General features: G+C 43.7%; 1 protein-coding gene across 3 annotated transcripts in view; it reads left to right on the top strand.

The window, feature by feature from the left end:
* The window catches only part of alk (ALK receptor tyrosine kinase), a 334,907-nt gene that overhangs the window by 101,342 nt on the left and 211,870 nt on the right, over positions 1-21,695 (top strand). The window contains exon 1 of one of the 3 annotated variants that reach the window (XM_086182131.1): positions 9,477-9,687. The exons of the other annotated variants lie outside the window; for them this stretch is intronic. The gene's annotated coding sequence lies outside the window, so the exon portion shown is untranslated. Of the gene's footprint in view, positions 1-9,476; positions 9,688-21,695 lie in introns of those variants that run through there. 3 annotated transcript variants of the gene reach the window in all.

Genomic DNA, 21,695 nt, shown 5'->3' with positions numbered 1-21,695 from the left:
ATATGCCTGTTTGGTTCCCAGCAGGCCGCCTCAGAGAATAGAAAGCCAGAAGATGCTGCCGAAGTGGATCAGATGATTGATTGAAAGACAGGCAAGTAAGAATGGCTGCTAATTTATACAGCTTGATGGTGTGTGTGTGTGTGTGTGTGTGTGTGTGTGTGTGTGTGTGTGTGTGTGTGCGCGCGCGCGCGTGTGTGCGTGTGTTACCCGTTGTCACCTGCCAATACCTTTCCTGAGACTCACACTGGGCTTTGAGCTTCAGCAAAGTCAGCAGCTGTGGTGTGTGACTTGTGTGGTATTTTCATCACCCCTGACACTCTGCAGAAGATTAATGATGCTGATACTGTCGTCATGGCAGCAACAAGTGTGTTCTGGACAGAACAATGTTGCCTTTTTTTCCCCCTCCATATCCTACCCTCTGATGGCCGTCGCCCGCTCAGAAAGGGAGCTTTGTTGTTCCTTTTGTTTTGTTTGTACTTTGCCCTTTCAGAAGACATGCTGGCAGCCTGTGAGGCGCAGCAGAGCTCCAGGGGAAACAGCGGTGCGGCCTGTTAAATGCTGATGTTAAGCAAATATGAATTTAGAGTCTCTGCTTCGTGTTTGCATTGGCTGATGGGAACAGTAATGCAGACGTGAAGCTCATGTATGTGATGAACTCCGTCTCTGACTTGGTGATAGCACAGTGAGTGTAGCTCATCTCAGACACCTTTCATGGCGAACCATACAAAAGTTGGACCCTGAATATCCACTCCGCTCTGTGTGGAGGGAACGACAGCCAATCAGGAAGCAAGCTGACTGCAGAAGGCATGTGAAGCACAAAGGGAGATGGAGCTCAGAAATGGAGGACCAACCAGTTCATTTGTGGCAGCAACACAAGCGTTTGTATCCTGTAAGTCATACCACAGTCCAACTGTCCTGCAGTTGTTTACCCCCAGGTCCTACTTGACCGTGTGAGATTTTGAGTTTGGGGAGCTGAGACTCAGAATCCGTTGCTGTGTGCTGTGTCGGTCGTCAGCACACACTGTCAGACCGAAACTGTTAAACCTGTCATCGTACATCCTCACGTGCGGAGTCTCACATTTTAAAAAAAATCGGTTCGGATTTTCAGAACCTTTCAATGTGCCGGACTTGTGGCCAGGACTCAGCTCCTGAGAGCGTGTAGCGCTGGTGCAGGTGATATACCATGACCATGAACGGCGGTCCTCTCTCCACTCATATGGCTTTGTATTTGTTTACTATGAAATGAAATGATAAAATATGAATACTTCCATTATGAAAGGGTCCAGTTCTCAGACAAACAAAGTAAAGGGCTCACGCTCGTCTGACAGATAGAGTCGGGTCCTGCAGCCATGACGTGTCAGCATCAGGAAATATTTAGGCGACAGGTTTTTCTGGTGGTGAAGAGGTTTTGATTGAATTAAAAAAAAAAAGAAACACCTTCTCTTTTCCCTTTTTTGGTAGCAAGACGTTGAACTTACATAGTTACCGAAAAAAAACATTACGAAATTTCGATACATAATTTGACTAATAGTAAAATAAAAAACAACAACAATTTCTTGATTTTACTGAAGAATTAACTGGCAACAATTTGAAAAATTGGGTGATTGTTTCAATAATGTTTCAGAATTTAAAAAAATGGCTGACTTGCAGCTTCTGACATGGGAGGATTGGCTGTTTTCTAGTAATTAACATTGAATTAAGTGTATATATGTCATAATCGGCATGAATACGAGCGCATTCACTGTACTTGTCATGGGTTCCGTCGTCATCGTCATCATCTCCTAGAAGCTATCATGGCCTAATCCTCCATGTAAATCCATAATGTGTCCAGCGGCCAGCAGTGATAGTGTGGGTGTAAACGATAGCTGGATTATGCAGATAATTCTCTGGCTTCTTCTGCCGCCTTGACTGAGTGGCGAATGCTTTTCCTCACGTTACCACTCCGTCTCTCCTCTCCTCTGTCACTTGCCAGTCTTTCAATTTTCCCACTGCTCCCGTGAACTTGGCCTGTATTCAATATGCTATATGAGCGCAGTCGCACAAACGGCCCATTTCACAATCAGGCCTTTTTCTTTGAGGCCCTTTTTACTCCACGTGGTGACGTCATCAGTGTTGCTTGAAAGGATTTCACTCTCATATCAGCCAGACGCTTCGATACCCATAAGTCTATTATGCCTACCAGACACTAATTAGCATCTGGACCAGAGGGGCTTTCTGGTCTAGAATAGTCTGTGTGAGACTCAAACTGAGCTGGAATTTAACTCAAACAAAAGACCAAGGAAAGGTCACACTGGGATTACCTTCACAGCAAAGGTACCAAATTCTTCAACTGAAAGCCTCAATAGAATATTCTAAGATTGACTTCTATTCAAATATATAGCCATGCTAGTGGCTCTGCGAGTCTGTAGTTGACTGTTGTAGCAGACTGCTGCTGCATGCTAAATGCTCACACCAACATGACAATTAGAATGCAACAGTGCTAATAATGCTACAGGCATGCGTACCTTAAGTTGCGCTCCAGTCTGGAAAAAGCTTTACATGGCGACAATACTTCACTCACGTGGAGGAGTAATTTGAGAACACTTCTCTGCTTTTTACAACAATTAGCATGAAACACAGCTGAAGCTGAAGGTTGAGAGCTTAGCTGAGTAAACATGTGTCATCAGTGCTAGTGGAAAACATTTAGACCTGCTAGTGAAGCTGGGTAAAAAGTCAGAGGATCAACAATGTTGTTAGCATGGATCCTGAGTACAGCACGATTGTGGACAAGGGTTTCAAGGGTATAGTTGGCTGCTGAGTGGTTGTGTTACTCCCGACTGTGTGGTGATGAGGGAGCCAAACAACGGATGCTAAGTCCTCCTGTATCAATTCACTACTATTACTAATACTCCATATGTCTATATTGCAGCTATAGGGCTACTCAGAAGCTCTCTATGAACATTTACTCCTCTGTGTATGCTACCTCTGGCAAGCCTGTGTGCACTGATGCACTTGTGCTCTATTAATATCTACTTGCAACAAAGAGCCATGATGCAAAGCTGACGAGAAGTCAGCACAGTAGCCCACACAGAGGTCTGTGGACGTGAAGTTGAGTTTGCCCACAATGGCGGAGGCGAGAAACACTTCCTTGGTCGACGAGGGCAATCGACATCAAAGCACATCTTAGTTCTTTCTTCTTTGTCTTTTTTCTTTTTTCCCTGAAGAGTGCGTGTTCCATTCATGGCACTAAAGCCGTGGCCTCAGTATTCGGGGTAGGAGAGCTCTCAGCGCCTCAGATCCCAGAAAGCCCAACATATCAGGGCAGCAGAATCCTGCTCGTAGGGATATTTATTGTCTACAGCGAGGGATTCTAGGATGTGAAGAGTAGGTCATTGGTATGAGAGGCTGTGCTCAGCACCCCCCCCACCCCCCACCTCACCCCCCACTCCAACCCAGCCCAAACAACCTGAGTTGTGTAGAGAGGTCCGGGAGAACACAGCACGGCTGCTGCAGATAAGGGAACACTGACAAATGAGTGGGAGCTTGTTTTTCTGAGTTAAAACAGAGAGTAAGGTAAGACAAAATCTCTGGTGAGAGAAAAAAAAAACAGCTGTAGGATGCTAGAGAGCTCAAGTGCTCTCCAGCATCCTCTTGCTTTTCGTTTTTAAAGAAATGGAAGCACTTCAAGGTGCCTCTGTAGAGGGACGAGGGCAAGAGAGAAATGAGATGATTTCCAAATGGTCAGTAATGTGATGTGTGTTCTGGCTGTGAGGGGAGGGAACAATTTTACAAGAGCATCCCGCAAGATGACGGGAAGGGAAATGGTGCAGCGCTTCACCGCCGGTGCTGTCACAGCGCCGAGGCGTTAGCGCCATCGCCCAGTGACCCCAGTCACACGTAGCATCCTGTCCTACGGAGAGCTATAGGTTACACACACACACACACACACACACACACACACAGTACATTCCAGACATGAACTACAGAAACAGCGAAGTATTTGCGTAATTATCGTGCTTGTTCTTTGTCTCAAAGCCAATTTATGGTAAACATGACTGATTGCTAAATAAAGTAATCATGCATCTCGCTTAAAAAAAAAAGGGACCCACGTTTTCCTTCAACGGTGCTGATTAGCTGTGTTTTGAAGGAAGCTGCTGATGTTCTGCATGTCGTAATAAAGTCAGCAAGTTTCATGAAGAGACCTGAACTGACAAAGAACAAGTACGCTAACAAGTACACAGACGAAGAGAGATAATGAGAACTTTTAGTGAGCCGACATTGTCACCTGCTGATGTGTAAATGGTGTGTGTGTGTGTGTGAGTGGTACCATAAACAAACACAAACACACACACACACTAGTTCATTTTTGTCCAAACGACACCTCAGTGTGTTATAATGCACCAAATGTGTATTCATTAAACTAAAAACTTATAATGAAACACAACCTTTAAAAAAAAAAAAAAGATTTTGGAACATTGCATTTCCGTGAAAGGAATCAGTTTGTCAAACAATCTGACGGGAGAAACCAAAGATTTAAAATCCATTGTCGTCTTATTCCTTACTAGTAAGGGTCGCGGGGGGGTGGAGCCTATCCCAGCGTCTACAGGCGAGAGGCGGGGTTCACCCTGGACAGGTCGCCAGTCCATCGCAGGGCCAACACAGAGAGACTAACAACCGTTCACACTCCCATTCACACCTACGGTCAATTTAGAGAATCAATCAGCCTCGTCCCCAAATTGCATGTCTTTGGATGGTGGGAGGAAGCCAGAGTACCAGAGAGAACCCAGCAGGAACAGGGAGAACATGGAGACTCACCCAGAAAGATCCCACACCCGAGCCAGGACTCGAACCCGGAACCTTCTTGCTGTGAGGCCACAGTGCTGACCACTGCACCACCGTGCAGCCCAGATTTAAAATCAAGCATCACATTTTAAAAGATAATTAAAGGTGGTACGTTAATGAGATGTGATTAAATGGGTTCAGACTTAGTACCACTGTGATTATTTTACAGATTAAAAATATTGAAAAAATAAATCCCGAGAGCAAAGGATTGTATGTGGCTTTGTGGGCTGAAGATATTTTATTTATTTGGTATAATTTTTTTAAGATTGTGCTCTTTGTAAATTGGTTTCTTTGTAGAATTGGGCAGAGAAATACAATTTTTCTTTTTTTCTCCCTTTCATTCAAGATTTGAAAACTTTGCGTTTTTGTTATATTGCTCTTTTTTTTTCTTTTGTCAGTGGATGAAATAAACTATTAGATAAATAAATAAACACAAATAGTTCTTTTCATTTTTCTCCAATTATTTTTCACCAAATGCTTTTAATAATGCAACAAATGCCCTCACAAGCTTTTGAGTAAGTGTGGTTTAAATCGCCTCTAAAATCTACAACACTGTTTTGACCGCTCGCTGGCGGCAGGGATCACGCCGCGGTTTCCTGCCGCTGCGTCCGTTCAAACAGCAGGAAACTCTCACCGCCGGCAATGAGCGTGACTCACGGCCGTCCCTGGCCAAACCCTGGTGGATGGGAGATGCATCCACCACCCAAACCAGCCTCCGTAGTAGCCTGTGTTGTTTGTCATACTCAGTCCCACACTGGGCTCGCAACCACAGGCCCACTGGGAGGCGGGCCAGCTCGGATGGGGGCCTGTCAGGCTGTCGCAGCTGGCCGCCGCTACACCTGGAACTTTGGGAGGTTTGAGTGACCCACATGTCCTCTTTACCTGGAGTTCAAACTGCCATGGTCACGAGATGGCATCCGTCACCCAAACATCAAAATTTGTAGCTGTGGGTTGCAAGTCTGTCCTCTGGTGGTTTTCCTGGAGAAGTCTGCCTGACATTCTCTTTGCTGCGCTTGTTTCGATGCTCAGTTAGCCCCAGACAGACGCAGCAAGCTGCAGACCCTCGTGTGAAGCAGTTTGATTTTTTGTCCAAATCTAACATTCTACATTCAGACAGCTTTCACAAGAATTGACACACACACACACACACACACACACACACACACACACACACACTGATCTTACCCTAAAAAATCTTTTTTATGTCAGTGTTTTTCACATTTCCCAACAACAAGGGAAGGTCATGACTAAATTAGCCAGATGAGAAGAGAGATGTTGTGTCGGTGTCCAATAAACCCCCTCAAACAGCATCTCTGATCAATAATAAACGCTGGTGAAAGGCGCCTGGGTGCAGCCTGCTGCGTTTACATAACTGAACCCCTGGAGGACCCTCAAGCAGCCCTGTGAGGGCTCTGACTGAGCTCGACAATCGAATCTGACCCGACAGATGGACTGGACTCATGATGTCATTCCATGAGGAAGCTCACAGAATCTCCTCACACTGAAGTCCTCCAAAAGAAACTAAGTCAACAACAGATTGTCTGCCTCCTCCAGATTAGCATATAACTCTCAGCCACATGCCAGATAAACGTGTGATTGACTTTTTTCATTATGCAAAGTACCAACAATCTTGGGGACATGACAACATTCTTGTGTGTCCTTCATCGAAGCGAACACCTGTCTGCCTGCTCTCACTTGTGTGATGCTCATGTCAGATTCAGCCTGCCAGTTTGACGAATCAGAGAGATCTTCAGAGAGATGTAAATATTTGTACCACTCGCGGTGCCGGCACTCGCTTTAATTGAACTCTGGAGTGATTGTGTGATTGGGTCTGAAGCAAATCAGGAGCCAAAACCATAGCATTGACATTTTGTAAGAATGCATTTATGCGCCTGATGTGGGGATTCTGTAATATTACATCATTACAGAGTCGAAAAAACCCTATTCAGCGATTTGATGACAGTAATTACCTGTGACAGGCAGCCTTATTATCTCGCCCAGAAACCTGGACAAGAAGTTCCCTGGCACCGCAGTTTAGTTTCCCATTAACCCCTGTCACCCCCCCACCCCCACCTCCACCCCCCTTCACGGGTACGGCAGGTGACAGTGGTCACACTTCATCTGGTTTGCACATGACACATTACATACTGCATGTGCTGCAGTGTCTCCTCCTCCTGAAGACGAAAATACACATCCACTCATTAAGCAGAGGAACATCACGTCCAAATGACAAGTAGGTTTCATTTATTTCGACTTGCTCTTTTCAAAATGAACAGGCAGTATTTTATAATCGTTTCGGGATCATTGTTTTGTTTCTAAAGCACATTTTCAGTGTATAATGCGGTTGTTTAATAAGGCAGTTCTGAAGCGTAAAACTAAATGGAATAGCACGCCTTGTAAAATAGAGTACCCAGTAATTTATTATCCTTGCAATGATGATGTAGTGATCAACCAACATTCAGTTGAGAGCCGCAGCACAAGAACAGAGGCTGCAGTTCTGGAGAGAACCAGGTCCACAGCCCCCTGAGTGAGAGGCTGTGGACCCACCCTCACAGTCCTGGTTCTCAAGGACGACTCGGTGACGAGAGACTCTGGTCTGCCACTGGATACATTTGAAATACAGGCAGGTCATCAGGGAGTTCTGTGGTGGTGGGAAAATGTCCTCCAACCCAAACAACCACGAGACATCATTTGTTCCAAGCCTCTGATACCAGCCGACACATCAGCACATTTCCCCCGTGATCAAATACTGCAGCGTTCTACGACGCGTCAGTTCCACTCTGGTGACACCGTCTTTACTTCACGAGCTCGAGGGTTGTGATCAGGAGCTGCGGTTCTGCTGGGCGGCACGGGAGCAGTTAGAGCGCTGTTCTCATTAGTTTGATAACTTTCGAATCGCCGTGAAGTCTGGTCAGGCGTCCGCACAGCAGCACCTGGTTAGCAACAAGGTCATATGTGCTCCCAAATTATTAATAACACCTCTGGCAGCAGGAAATGAACTGGGAGTCTCTGAGCCATCGACCACACCAACACGCCAATTTGTACAGATTTTCACTTAATATTGCTGTCATACGATTTAATGGCCTGTGGTCATGACCACTATGGCCAGTAGATGTCACTTAAAGTCAATGTAGGTCCATCCCTCCATTTTCTCCCTCTTCTCCTGTTGAGGGTGGTGGGGGTGGAGCCTATCCCAGCAGCCTTCCCCCTGGGCAGGTCGCCAGTCCATGGCAGGACCAACACATAGAGACAGACAACCATTGGCTCTCCCAGCCACGCCTACGGTCAATTTAGAGTCTGGATTAACCTGGTCCCTCTTGATGTCTTTGGACTGTGGAGGAAGCTGGAGTACCAGAGAGAACCCAGCAGGAACAGGGAGAACATGGAGACTCACCCAGAAAGACCCCGTGCTCCAGCCGGGGCTCCACCCACAACCTTCTTGTTTGGGGGCCACAGTGATGACCACTGCTCCACCGTGCCGCCCTGTCAATGTAGGTGTTTACCATCAATGGTCGTCCCCTCCTACCTGGTAACACGTTCACTTCTTCTGAAGCACGAACGCTCTCATGCTGAATTCACCTGGCAGTCTAACTGGACCAGACTGACATTTAGACTGACCATGTGGCCTGAAAAAAACAAAAAAACAAAAAAAGATCTGATGAAGACGAGGAATCGGCAGGAGTAATGAAAGGATGAAGAACAGGTGGTAAACCCTGAAGCAGACAGCAACCAGGCTGGACAGTAAACAACCAGGAAGTCAAGCAAGAGAAGACCCAAAACAGAAACAAAAGTCCAGGGGAAAAAAAGAGTAAGAAAAAAACACCCTATCAATATCACAAATGCAGCATTAGGAGGGAAAAATGAGTTCATATTCTTTAATAAAAAGTCTAACAAGAAACAGGAGACCACTTAAGAGTTATTAAATTCCTAATTTGGACACGGTAAAAGATCTGGAAAATAGTTTGCAGATATGAAAATCAAATGAGCAAATCCACCCATTAAAGGCAGCAATTCAATTACTTTAGGAAATGGATCACACTTCAAAGTTACTGTTCATACCTTCACTGCAGTAAACTGGATGTGACCCACTTTGGGAAATCTGAGCTCCCGTCTTTACAGCAGGGAGGCAGCGGCGGGTCAGCGGGGTCATGCACACACCACATTTTCATTCTGGAGACGGATTTACAGCCGCTGTTTGCAGCCCCAGGTAGTACATTTTATATTGTGTCTTTAAAATAAAATACCAACCCTTAAAGAAGTTGTCAGTTTAACTTAAGTCGTGATGATATTAGGGTCAACTGTGCGAGAAAAAAAAAAAAAAAAAAACAGCATACAGAATAAATTGAAATCTTAAACTAGAAAAAGTAACACACTGAAGTTTTGTTCACAACATTCAGAATCAAGTTTTGTAATAAGAGCATGAAGACTTGATCTGATTTAAGATCAAATTTCTTAAAAAAAAAAAAACAACTAAATGGAACCCAATAAAATACCAGTTACGGACATTTTAAAACTTCTCCATCACATTTGGGAGGATTAGGACGGCTTTAACCTTCTTGTTATTAATTTAGACCACCGTCGCACGGGGTGTTTTATTCCTTTCAAAGAAGTGAAACGAAAATCGAGCGCTCTGATTGGTCAATGGGGGTGTCAATCAATCAGTCTGTTGTTGGACGGCTATCATGAGGTGTGAACGCAGCTGCGGCTCGTTTGCTTGCTAATTCAGCAGTCGCCAGGCGAAACGGTCTATATTACACGATTAGGACTAACCGTTGGACTGAGTACGGATTATCTGGACCTTTAACAATGCCAGAAGACCATTTTTGCTGGAGTTCCAAGTCACTGGATTAATTTACAGTTTTGAGGGTGAGTGGCACAATTAGCATAATTGGTTACTGCTGATTAGCTGATGATTGTGTTTTATTTTGTACCTGCTGTAGTTGTTTAAACTGGACGTGGTTCAGGGACATTCGTTTATTTTATGAGATTCAGAACTTCCCAGTGACGTCCAGCATGAGTTGCTCCTTAAAAGTAGCAGTCTGGCATATCTCTGACCCTCCTGGACAGTCTGGACGGCCTCCTGCCAGTAGGCCAGTTTTAATGATGCCAAAGGTCACAGCATTGCTACATGAGGCTTCATTTTGTAGCTACACTGTAGCCTGACATGGCCCGGCGACTAGCCCACTTCCCTAGCATCACATTTCCTCTTCCTGTAGCTGTCCTCGCCTCCAACCTGAACCATGAACCTGTCAGCGTGAGCCGGTATTGTTTGAGGACTGCACAAGAAACCCATTAAATGACCCCGTCGCCAACCGCTGTGCAATTGTGTGACTGACACCCGTGGAAATGTTCACATCGTCCACACTGAACACAACTGTACATGAGTCCAGTTGGTCAGGTTTCTGTGTGTAAACCTAACATTAGCTGTGTGAAGGTGGGAACGGCAGAGCTGTTCCCAGGGTAATGACAGATGATACACACCTTCTGGTGCGCTGGGAGCTGCATTTTGCTCCATCTGAAGCTTCATAATGGCAGTGATAATAATTACACCACGGATGGTTGGGTAACATCTGCTGTAACACCAGATGAACGTCCTCTGTACTTAATCCTCCGGCCGTTAACAAAGCACCAACCCTCCTTCAGATAAACACTGTGGAACCAAACAACCCAGGAGATGACGCACTGCTGGCATACGCCTTTGTTGTTGTTGTTGTTGTTGTTGTTGTTTTTCGAAATATATATTTTTTATAGAATAACAGATTTAAATATTTGTCGTTTGCATCAAAGGTTGTCATTTTCTCCGCCAGTTCACCTTTTTGGAATTCATGATTGATAGTTGAAACTGGTCAGTTTGTGCCAAAGATTGACAGCTCACGCATGTAGACGGCCCGCTGTCACGTCTTAGCATAGATATTAAAGTGCTGGCTTTGCTTAGTGAGCTTCAAGCAGCCAACTGGAAATAAAAAACAAAACAAAACAGCGTCGCGTATGAATAGTGGTTCCACAGCAGCATGTTTGAACTTCTCCTGTCAGTCTTTAATTTAATCTCTCTCCCTTTGGCCCAGTTTGTGGTTGTCAGACCCAGTTTTGAATAAAAGATAGAGGATAGTAAAGTGTGGTAGATGGTCGTTAAAAAGACACAGTAGATCATAGGCAGTGTTTGACTGGTAAGTTAGGTGTGACAAGCATGAAGACTGAAATGATGGTTTTTTTGAAGTCTATAAATTGGGACAGACAGCCACTGCGGTATTTTATCCTGGAAGTGATGAACTGGGAGCTGAGTGCTGACACAGAGGGAATTTGAAAAATGGGGTGCATACTAATGACATGAAGGGAAACTTTTTATCCCTGTGTTGTTGTTGTTGTTTTTTTTTTAAATGGAAGGAAATAAATAAAAATACGTTCACAACAGGACACCAGGCTGCTTCAAAAGAATTGCTGTTGACTTTCACTGCAGCACTCTAGTGTCAAACATTTCAGAACAGCAGCATATTGAAAAGCTGCACGTGAGGAGAATACAGTGCTGAATGACTGTTCAAGGAATTTTGTGTGCGATTGCAGGGCTAAGACAACGTGACGGAAGCCAGGTTGTTGCTCTGGAAAACATTTACTTCCCTTTCTTAGTTGGAGCTTCACAGAGACTCAGGTGGTTTTGTGTTTCACTCCTACAATTTGATCTTTTAAACCACTTAATGCTGTATGACTCCATGAGCTGTAAACCACCGGCAATCACTGCCCCTTATGTGTTGAGTCATAATAATTATCATTCCGGCTGCTTTGTGAGTCCATTACTGAAAAGGGGGCATTTTGCCTCCAGGCAGGTTCGAAGCAAAATGTCCATCATCCCTATTTTTGAGGGTAACTGGTCAGCTTTCAGCAAGGCAAATGAATCACATCGTTAGAGATAGCAGGAACAACCAATTACTGACCAGAGAGTGGAGTACGTGGCTTTGACAGAGCCTAAGTTTCATCTTGCACGTCTACATAAAAATTGCAAATCAGTGTAAACTTGCTGACTCATGTCCGCCCATCGCGAATAGCTGTTGAACTCTGTGGTGCATAGAGCAACACACCGCCTTATTAGGAGAGAAGTACCTGGAGCCACAGCCACAGCTGCCAGTGAATGCTAATGTTGCTCTGTGTCTGCTGGATGTGCAAGTGCACACCTGTTGGCTAACACCGGCGCCAGAAACATATTGTTTACTGCCCGACTCAAATACATTCATTTGCTCGTTCCAGATGTGGTGGGCATATAACCAACTATAGGAAGGCGCACTTCAATCCTGTTCTGGAAACTCATCAGACAATCCAGTACTGGAAGTGAGTTCAGTTGCCAGCTGTCTTTCTTTGCCGAGAAAATCTGTTTCTTTTAGTGGGTCATGAAATAAGCAACATATTCTCACGGTCCCTTCACGAATGAAAAGGAATGTGTCATGATTGTTATCAAACTATCTGCAGGTTTTGTTTGAATAATGGCTCCGATCAAGATCTTTCTTAAACAGTCTTGCCACCACTGTCTTAAATCGTTTAATTTTCCTTTGAAAATGCTAGGATTTTCTTGCATTTTGCATGACATCCTTGCGGCAGGAGTTTGCACAGAGGCCCTGATTGCTTGTGTTGGTAGACATTTGAAGATTTATGTATGAAAAACTCTTTGTAGCATGAAATATAACAATATTTCACCAGAATATGCTGCAATAGTGTTTTTAACCATCTTTCCTTATGTGAAATGCTAAATGGCTGACGAGCTAAAGCCGGACTTCAGCCAAAAGAGGGCAAGTTATAAATCCCAGGGTAACAGAAAGTCCACCAAACATGCCTTTGTAAAAGTATATTGTTGAAAAATAGGGACACTGCTGGGTGGATCACCTTGCCAGAAAATCTTTAGCACGCCATCACTCAGCCCTGACTGGGGCACATTAAATCAGCCGCGTAGGATCTCCTCTCTGTCCACAACCTTCCATCTGAAACACCGCTAAGCCTTAAACACCTGTTTCACGTGGGAACTGGTCCTCGGTAGAAGCCATCACACTTCAGACTATTGTTGTTTAGCCATCACTTTCTCTGAAAAAAGGCTCCCAGACTGTTAGGAGCTGAATAGAGTGGAGGGATGAGGGGAAGATAGAAGAAGACAGGGAGCTGGGGAGAAGATGGGAAAGGGCAAAGGAGATGGGGATGTGCAGGAGAAATAGATAGTGGAATGTGTTGATGGAGGAGATGGGATTCTGGTGAAGAGGTGGTCAGTAAGAAATGGTCACAAATGAGTGATAAAGGGCGTGATGATGAGGTGGGACACGGAGGGACTAAAATACAGCAGGAAAACGTGGAAGTGGAGGAAGTGTTCAGGAAGAGAAGTGGATGTGCTCTAGGATGGAATGTCATCCATCCTGCAGGGACCTCATTAAAATGTACCAACAAATCAGATGGGGACTCATTTGGACCATACACTGGATTCAGCATGCCAGCAGCTCCTGTCTGATTCATGTTCTGAAGTATAACATGATCGCTTCTCTTGGTGATGTGGCAGCATTGCAGCCTAGATTGACTAAAAAGTGTCTCCCTGGCTTGCCCGCCATCATTGCTCTGATCACAGTGAGGTGGCAGTTGTCATTGTTTGTCTTTTGTTTTCCGTGAATTATCCTAAATCTTTAACTACAACCTCCCATTTGTTTCGCAACAGGCAATTTCCTTTAACGGCACAGAAACAAATCAGGATAAGGGTACACAAATTACAGCTGAGGGGTATCATTTTCTGACACGCATTACCCTGCCTCCTGCCTGCGTGATACTTTAATCCACATGAATAGCAGTAGATTGGGTCATATCACCGTCATTGGAGATGAGATTTGAGGCGGCAGAGATGGTGAATTGGTGTCTGGGTGAGTCATTGCTGTCGGGTACAACACGTATGGCCTTCCTTATGGTGTCTGAGCAGAAACACAGCAGTGGGGGGAACTGGGGCACAATGATGGCAGCAGTGCACAACACTCTGCTCAACAGGCAGATTGGGGAACAGCTGCTAAGACCAATTTGTTTGGCAAGTCAGATTGTTGAGTTCTGGGGAGAAGGGCAACAGGCCTGGTTTACCTGCTGAGCCTCACTGTGGGTTTAGTCTCCGGCGCAGTGCTGGTGGACTCTGTCCTTGAAACGGTGGATGGGGATGTGGCGCAGCGGTATCCCAAATGCTGGACTGTGCTCTCACTTCCTGCCAAGGGATACCCGATGCTCATGCCAAGGGCAAGGGGAAGTCAGTTGGGCATGCTTCAATAAACTCTGAGCTTGATTTGAATTCACAAAGGGAGATGTGTTGTGTGTTGTCCTGGAGGGTCTTTCTTCAAACAGAATCTGTGATGGCGTTAATGTGTCACAGTTGGGTTAGATATTCTCTTTCATTGGGGATCTTAGATGCTAAATAAGCACTTGGTGCAACAATAGTTTGTGACCATTTGCCGTGTGTGTGTGCGTGTGTGTGTGCGTGCGTGCTGCGTTCACGATAAATGGCAGAAGACAACGAGATCTCCTCCAACTCCAGTGGCACACTCTTCAGTTATTTGCAAATCCATGCCATCAAATGTCTGGAATAATGTTAAGAATTTTTTTCAAAAAGACCAGAAAAGTGTCATAAGGTATCGTAAAGCAAACAAAGACTCTGATCGCCCCGTCTCCACTCCTGTCTGTGCTTACATCCTGTATTTTGATGCTGCCAAATTCCCAAGAAAGCTGCTCTCAAATGTATGTTTTTTTCTGATCCTGTTGCAAGATAATGGAACAGATATGATAGGACCTGAAACGTAGCTGCCAAAAAAGACACGTTATCTGGCAGCTGCTGCTCTGCACTGCTACAATGCGATCTTGAAAGGCCTTTATTTAACAGCTGTGCTGTTGTTGTGGCTGTTTACATGTAAAGTGACCTCTCTGACTGAAAGGGTTAAAGGAACAGAACGTCTTGCTCAGCTGTCAGTAGCCATGTGGACTGAATGCTCTGCTCCATCTCACAGGAGTTGCACAGCAACTGTGGGGCAGTAGGGTACCAGTGATGGTCTTGTTGCTAAGATATGTCTCTAGAATATGTGCTGCTGCCCCCAGGAGCAGCTACTTTGTGTGTGCCCTCACAGAGTGAAGACCAAAGCTAATTCTAAAAATGCAGTTTTTCCTTTCTGCTCCAGAATGTAATAAGCTGGATCCATGATACATCCCTCACCCAAGTGAAAATCAGCCTGGTGGTTTTCATGTAATCCTGCTAACAGTCGACCGAATGCCACCAACTGTGTAAAGCATTAGTTGCTCACATCTCTGAAGCCCTATCTGCATGTTTTTGCTGATGGGAAATTAACAACAAACACTGCCAACTTTCAAATATGTTTGGATGTTGAATTGAAGTCATGCACCCAGACACATTTGAGGGTGGCTAATTCCTTACGTTTTGTGCGATTCCAACATATGGAAGAAGAGTTGCGTTCAAGTTAAAGCCATGTAGCTTTGAGAATGAAACATTTTGAGGCGTTACGATAAATGATCGTGCTGGTAGGTGTCAGAGGACTCGCCGAATAACTGAACTGAGCTGGTACTTGGTTCCTTGAAGGCGACTAGAGCCTGGATCTCTTCTCCTGGATCAGACATGGCCAGCTGCACACCAGCTATACTCCTCAGAAACACTGCGGCGCTGGTTTTCCTGAATGCTACGGAGGTCACTCTAGCAAGGACAACTTATAAGGACTAGTTTCTGTCTCTACAATCTCAGGGATTGTTGATCGTTACACATTTGCATCTTGTGTTATAAAAATGGTTTCGGTCATTTTCTTTAATCTAATTTATTTCCATAATGTAATCTCTCTGTGGGGCACTTTAATAGACAATCTAATATTCTCTCATCAACCACTTTAAAAAATAATGCTTTAACCTTAGAGACCACTCCTGACAAATGAGGAAAATGGATCACAAAAGGTTTTGTGAAGTGTCTGTTGTCAGTGCTGCAGGAGATGATTCACTGTGTTAAGGGCACTCACATGCGCACAATTCCCGGATGAGGCTTTGTTTATGTATTTTGTCGTCTGCCTAGAAGTCATGCCAACACGTTCCCTGTCGCTCTTGGGGGAATATGGATTCTGACTGCCCTCAGTGATGGTCTAGTGAGTCTGAAAGGATCCTAAAGAGACTCTTTGACTCCCAGGTCCCACTCTTTACCCTCCCTCATTCAGTCCATTAGGAGGTTCAATGTTCCAGCAGCAGTAACAGGGTCACCGTTTATCCTCTGTCAGCTTGGTAATTGAAACAGGTTAAGGGAAAGCTCTTTGCTCTGCAGCCGGGCGCGTTGAGCCGTGTTATGACACACGAGCGATCACACTTTGATGGCACGCTTTTCATCATGCATATCTGAGCGCTTTCTTTTAGAACATAGAGCTCTTGTGATTGCCAAATGCACAAAGTGTGTCCATGTGGGAGCATTCCTAACAAATATTGTGTAAGTGTGAAGCACTGTGGGCCCTGACATCAGAGCTCACCTCAAAGTTGGAGTTTCCTATCACTTTTTCATCTCGACTCCTCCCTGGCTCTCAGGCGGTATACTGGCAGCTGTCAGACAGAGAGGAGCATGCAGCGAAGCATCAGACGTCCTGGCATTTTGCCCCCTCTCTGTAACAGCAGCTCACTGTCTGCCTGACAGTCTCCAACCCAGCTTCCTCATGTCCTGCGTTCCAAATGTTATCATTACTGTGAGGAGGGTTGTCATCATTTTCTCCCCTTGGAACATGGAGGCACTCACTGCGAAAGTGGCAGCAGTGCACCAGGCATTCAGCGTTGTGTGAATGACAAGATATTATAGCAGCTGCAGCGACAACGCTTCATGCACACCGGGGGCCATAAAAGTGATTCATATGCTGTCTCCCTCTGTTTCTAAGACAAATGTAGAATTATATGACTCAACCTTCGATGCCCTTTGGTTGAGGAAATGAGCTCATGCCTGGAGACAATTTTGCCATTAAAAGAGAGAGAAAGAACCAGAGGTGAGAGAGGAAAAATGTGGACTTATAATGGGCAGGAAGATCTTTAAGGAGAATTGCTTTCACTCTGAAAGGCAGGGTAGCTGAGGACAGCCCTCATGCCAGCCTGTCCGGAGTAAATTCTGTTGTCAATATGGCGCCTTTCTTTTCCTGAAAATTTATAAATGTAACACACAAATCATCATCACTTAAGGAAATATGACAGCTTCTTGGGAACGACCCATACTGTGTATCATTTTTACAACTAGATGAGCAGATACCTTTCTCCCCCCTCTGGTGGGGGTCTGGAGCACTGTAATACACACAAACAGCTGACTTAGATAGCTCAGCTTAAATAAATACTTGCAGTGGAACTGCATTGGTTTGGATCAGTTGGCGTGTCAAGTTGGCACAGTAAGTGTGTCAGGTACAGCCTCGACTTGGTGAGTGTGTTAGGACAACAGGGCTCTCCCAGTTTGAGTCAAAGTGTATCAAACATGTCTGACTTTATTGGAGCGGGCTCTGATCACAGGCAGGTAGCTTATATTTGTGACCAACGCAACTGCAAACGCATCAGCCATCAACTGCCAAAGAAAACAGCGGCCACGGAGGATTATGTCATTATTTTTACAACAATATCTGTTCAACCTGGCATTGGCCTACATAGCCTAGCTTTGGCTCTGGTATGTAATGTCACCAAATATATTTGATTTGTACACCTCCAACTCCCTCAGCAGCCCATACCCCCATGTCTGCACCTCCGCAACTGCGCATAACTGTGTTTTTTCTTCCTTTCTGTTTTTCCTACTGTTTCTTGGTGTGGATGGTGGCTGCTCGCTCTCTCACCTCCACGTTTGTTTACTCTGCAAACTCCCGTACCTGCAAGTGAGTGTTTTTTTTTATGAGGGTTTGGTATGTTCAGTTGGCTTTGTTTAGAGTGGAAAAGTCATGTGATCTGTGGTCCCTAATCTGGTGCAGTCCTTTAACGTTGTCTAGAGTATCTGCAGCTTAAAAGGGAAAGACATATATAAGGTATTATTTGATATAACGGCAATGAAGACAGATGAATGGCGAATGCTCAGAGGCTCAAATTGATTTCTGCATGAATAAAGAAGTGGAGTAAGGCCACTAATAAAGTTCTTCAGCTGTGGGATAGGGCCATATCAGATTTATGGCAAAAGGAGGGACTCTAATTATTATTTCACTTGCCTTCTACTCCATTTGTCCACTTTGGTCTCTTGGGTGTGAAGCACTGAAGACTATCAATGTCCCCGATTGCACCCTTTCAATTTGCTCCACTTGCAATTGTGCTGAAGCTGCATTGGCCAGATACACACATGGGATTGCAGAACACCTTTTCTTTTGTTGACTGCAGCCCAATGAAAATTGTGGCGAGGGAAAGCAATGCATTGTTGAATTCAGTGGCACGGAAGGACATGCAGCACCATTTATTTTAGATAAAATTGCCATACGATGGTGGGGCTATTTTGACTGCCCCTTCAATCAAAACACACAGGGGAGGCACTGAAGGACACTTGTCAGTCTTACACAGATAACACTGATTGAAATACAGCTCTGTTACCTTGCGTACACATGTACAAGCATACCAACTCATACCCAGATACCGTAAAGGCGACATGCGTCCTGCTCCTCTTCTGCTCACACTCTCAAATATCCTCTTGTTGTAGTTCAGCCTGTGTTATTTATGAGCAGAGAGGACGAAAAATATGAAAAATGAGGCAAATAATGTCAGACCAAAGGCAGCACCCATCAAATGCATCAATGGGTCCAAGGTGTACAAGGACAAGGTGGGGGTTTTATGACTGCTGACGAACATAAATACCAGCAGAGTGTCTGTGGTGGAAAGATGTCTGCGAGGAAGAAAATGCATATTTTGCAGAAAATGAATGTAAATGCTCTGAAGACATATTTAAGTTGCCTTAAATCACATTTCTTTGTGGATCTAAAACTCTTGATAGATAATGTTTAGGTTTCAGTTTTTGGACAGAAAACAAACCTACAGGGTTGGATTAGCCTGCTGGGTTGCCCTGCAGCAGGAAGCAGCTGCTGGAATATTAGCTGTGGTAGTGTAAACTCAGACTCCCTGTGTGTCACCTCGGGCCAGCAGGAACACTCTCAGGATGCTGTAGGATAAAACCTATAGGGTTACATCTGCCGCTTTATTGAGGAACCAAACAGGTTTGCAATGTGAGAGTGAAACTACAGTGTATATATGTGTGTGTGTGTGTGTGTGTGTGTGTGTGTGTGTGTGTGTGTGTATATATGTATATATGTATATATATATATATATATATATATATATATATATATATATATATATATATATATATATATATATATATATATATATATATATATATATATATATATATATAGAATATATATATATTCTATATATATATATATTCTATATATATATATATTCTGTATATATATATATATATTCTGTATATATATACACACACACACACACATACGTGTACAGTGTGTGTATGTATATGTATGTATGTGTGTGTATATATGTATATGTGTGTGTATATGTATGTATATATATATATATATATATATATATATGTGTGTATATATATGTATATATATATATATATGTATATATGTGTGTATATATACTCAAATCAAAATGTTTATTAAAAAAATGGATTACCATTACAAATGTACTGATTGAAATCCAATGATGGTTTGTGAATCTAATCTGTTTGATTGCAAAATGAAAATCCTGAGGTAACTCAGTAATAGACATTCAAAATGGTCAAGAAAGAGCAGCAGTATGTTCTAGGGAGGCGTGAGTGTACCACTAGAGTCCCAAAGGTCTAAAACTCAACTGCTACTTTTATAGAAATGATTGGATTTCAATTTAAGAAACAATTAAGGGCCTTTTTTTTAGCTCAATTATTTTATTATCCTTTTTATCTGTCCATCCCTGCATCTCTGTCTCAAGACACCAAGTCCGACGGGAACCCTGGAACTAGACAACATAGGCTGAAGATAATGGATCTCTGAACAAGTCAATATCAATTACATGATTTAAAAAAAAAAATTTTTTTTTACTGAGGCTCCTTATTTTTAACTCATCATAGGGATAATGACATATAATGCTAATACTGAGGAGTAATATTTTTATTCAAATGTCACTATTTACATATCAAAAACAGGTTACGAGGTGTCAGTAAATTTAAATTCCAAATAAACTTGGACCAAAATAAAACCAGAGAGCTTTGGATCTAAATTAAACTATTTGACAGTTCAAGTGGCTGCCAATCAAAAATGATGTGTTTTCAAATTTGAGGAAAAAAACCCACAACAGTTTAACACAGGCACGACGACTGTATTAACAACAAAGCTCAAGTGAATTGAGTGGATGAAATAAACCCTTGTCTGCCATTATTTTTTTTTCCAGTTCATTTATCTATTTTCTTGTGTCCATGATATTAATCCAGGCTGCTGAATCACATGAAACAGTGCAGGAGGTTTCATCAGAAATTGATGAACTGTAATGATAACAACAAAAACAAATGCACAACTACGGGATAGCGAACTAGCAAACCTTCAAGAATGATTAATGCTGCTGCTGCTGCCATGCTAAGGGTTGTAATGCAAACATGAGGAGAACAAGGGTTGTTCTACCCAAGTCAAAGGAGCAGTTCAAAGCCACCCTCCGGCAGTCACGCTGTTGACTCAGTCTCAGTGGGGTGAGATGCACAGCTGTGGGTTGTGGACAGTGTTTGTCTGTGTTTTGTCTCTGGTTATTTATTCAAACCTAAAATCTGCATAGAGCATCTATACTGTACGCAACAAAAAGCGTGTCGTCCAGGATGCGATACGCTTCTTTAGCGGTATGCTCAGTAATCCACAAGCACTTTAATTTGAGGGAATGCATGCACTAGTAGGTTTGCCTGAATGTGTGTGTTCGCTCAAATTGTAGTTTTTGTCAATTACACCAGTTGATGTGATTTGGAGGATGTACTGTACAGATCCGTTTTTGGACAGTTTTGCTTTGTTTTCTCCAATAGCTTTGGGCTAAATATTTGTGGCTGGCTCCTGCGTCATTCTGGAGTCACAAAGAAGTAAAGCAGGAGGGAGAAATGTATTTGGGAGCTCAAGACGTCTATTTGTGTCCACGTGAATGTGGAAAATAGACAAAACTACAATTCTGCAATTCTGCAATTTCATTTAGCAAACGCTTTTGTCCAAAGCGACCTCTGACAAAACTGATGAAGTATTTGACGTGAGTTATCCGTGGTCAGGATTTTAAAAAAAAGTTTGCTGATAACACCAGCATTTTTAACCTCTGAACAGGAGATGTTGTTGTTTATCTTAGACTTGTGTACTATGGACGACACAGATACACACTCACTCTATGTACATGTGCTTGCTAGCCATAGTTGGGCATCCATTCTCACAGATATTGATCTGTGCAGCCTGTACCCTTGGGCAAGGTGATTTTACACTTATCTCTCCAGCTCCTCCAGCTCCCAATCTCGGCCCAGTGTCGCAGTTACTGTGGAATCCTGCTGACTGCTTGTCACTATTGGTATTGTCAATGTGTGATTGATCTGTTAGGTCACGTGTGTATAACCATACACATGAAGACACACCATGACAAGCCTAATTGTTTTCTCTCTCTCTCTCTGTCTCTGTCTCTGTCTCTGTCTCTCTCTCTCTCTCTCTCTCTCTCTGTCTCACACACACACACATAGACACACAATCATAGGTAATCATCCTCTGCAAGTAAACCTAATCATTGCTCATGTGAAGATATTGATCTCAGCATGGCTGCCATGCTTTCTCATCTGATCATTCACCAAAGCCTTGTTTCAGGGAACCTCAGAGGGGGAGGTTCGGAGCGGAACTGTTCTA

Source organism: Aulostomus chinensis, chromosome 17 (genome assembly GCF_037954235.1).
Source record: "Aulostomus chinensis isolate RoL2024-O1b breed Wild chromosome 17, RoL_Achi_v1.0, whole genome shotgun sequence".
NCBI classification, from domain to species: domain Eukaryota; kingdom Metazoa; phylum Chordata; class Actinopteri; order Syngnathiformes; family Aulostomidae; genus Aulostomus; species Aulostomus chinensis.
This window is presented reverse-complemented; position numbering and strand designations above follow the sequence as displayed.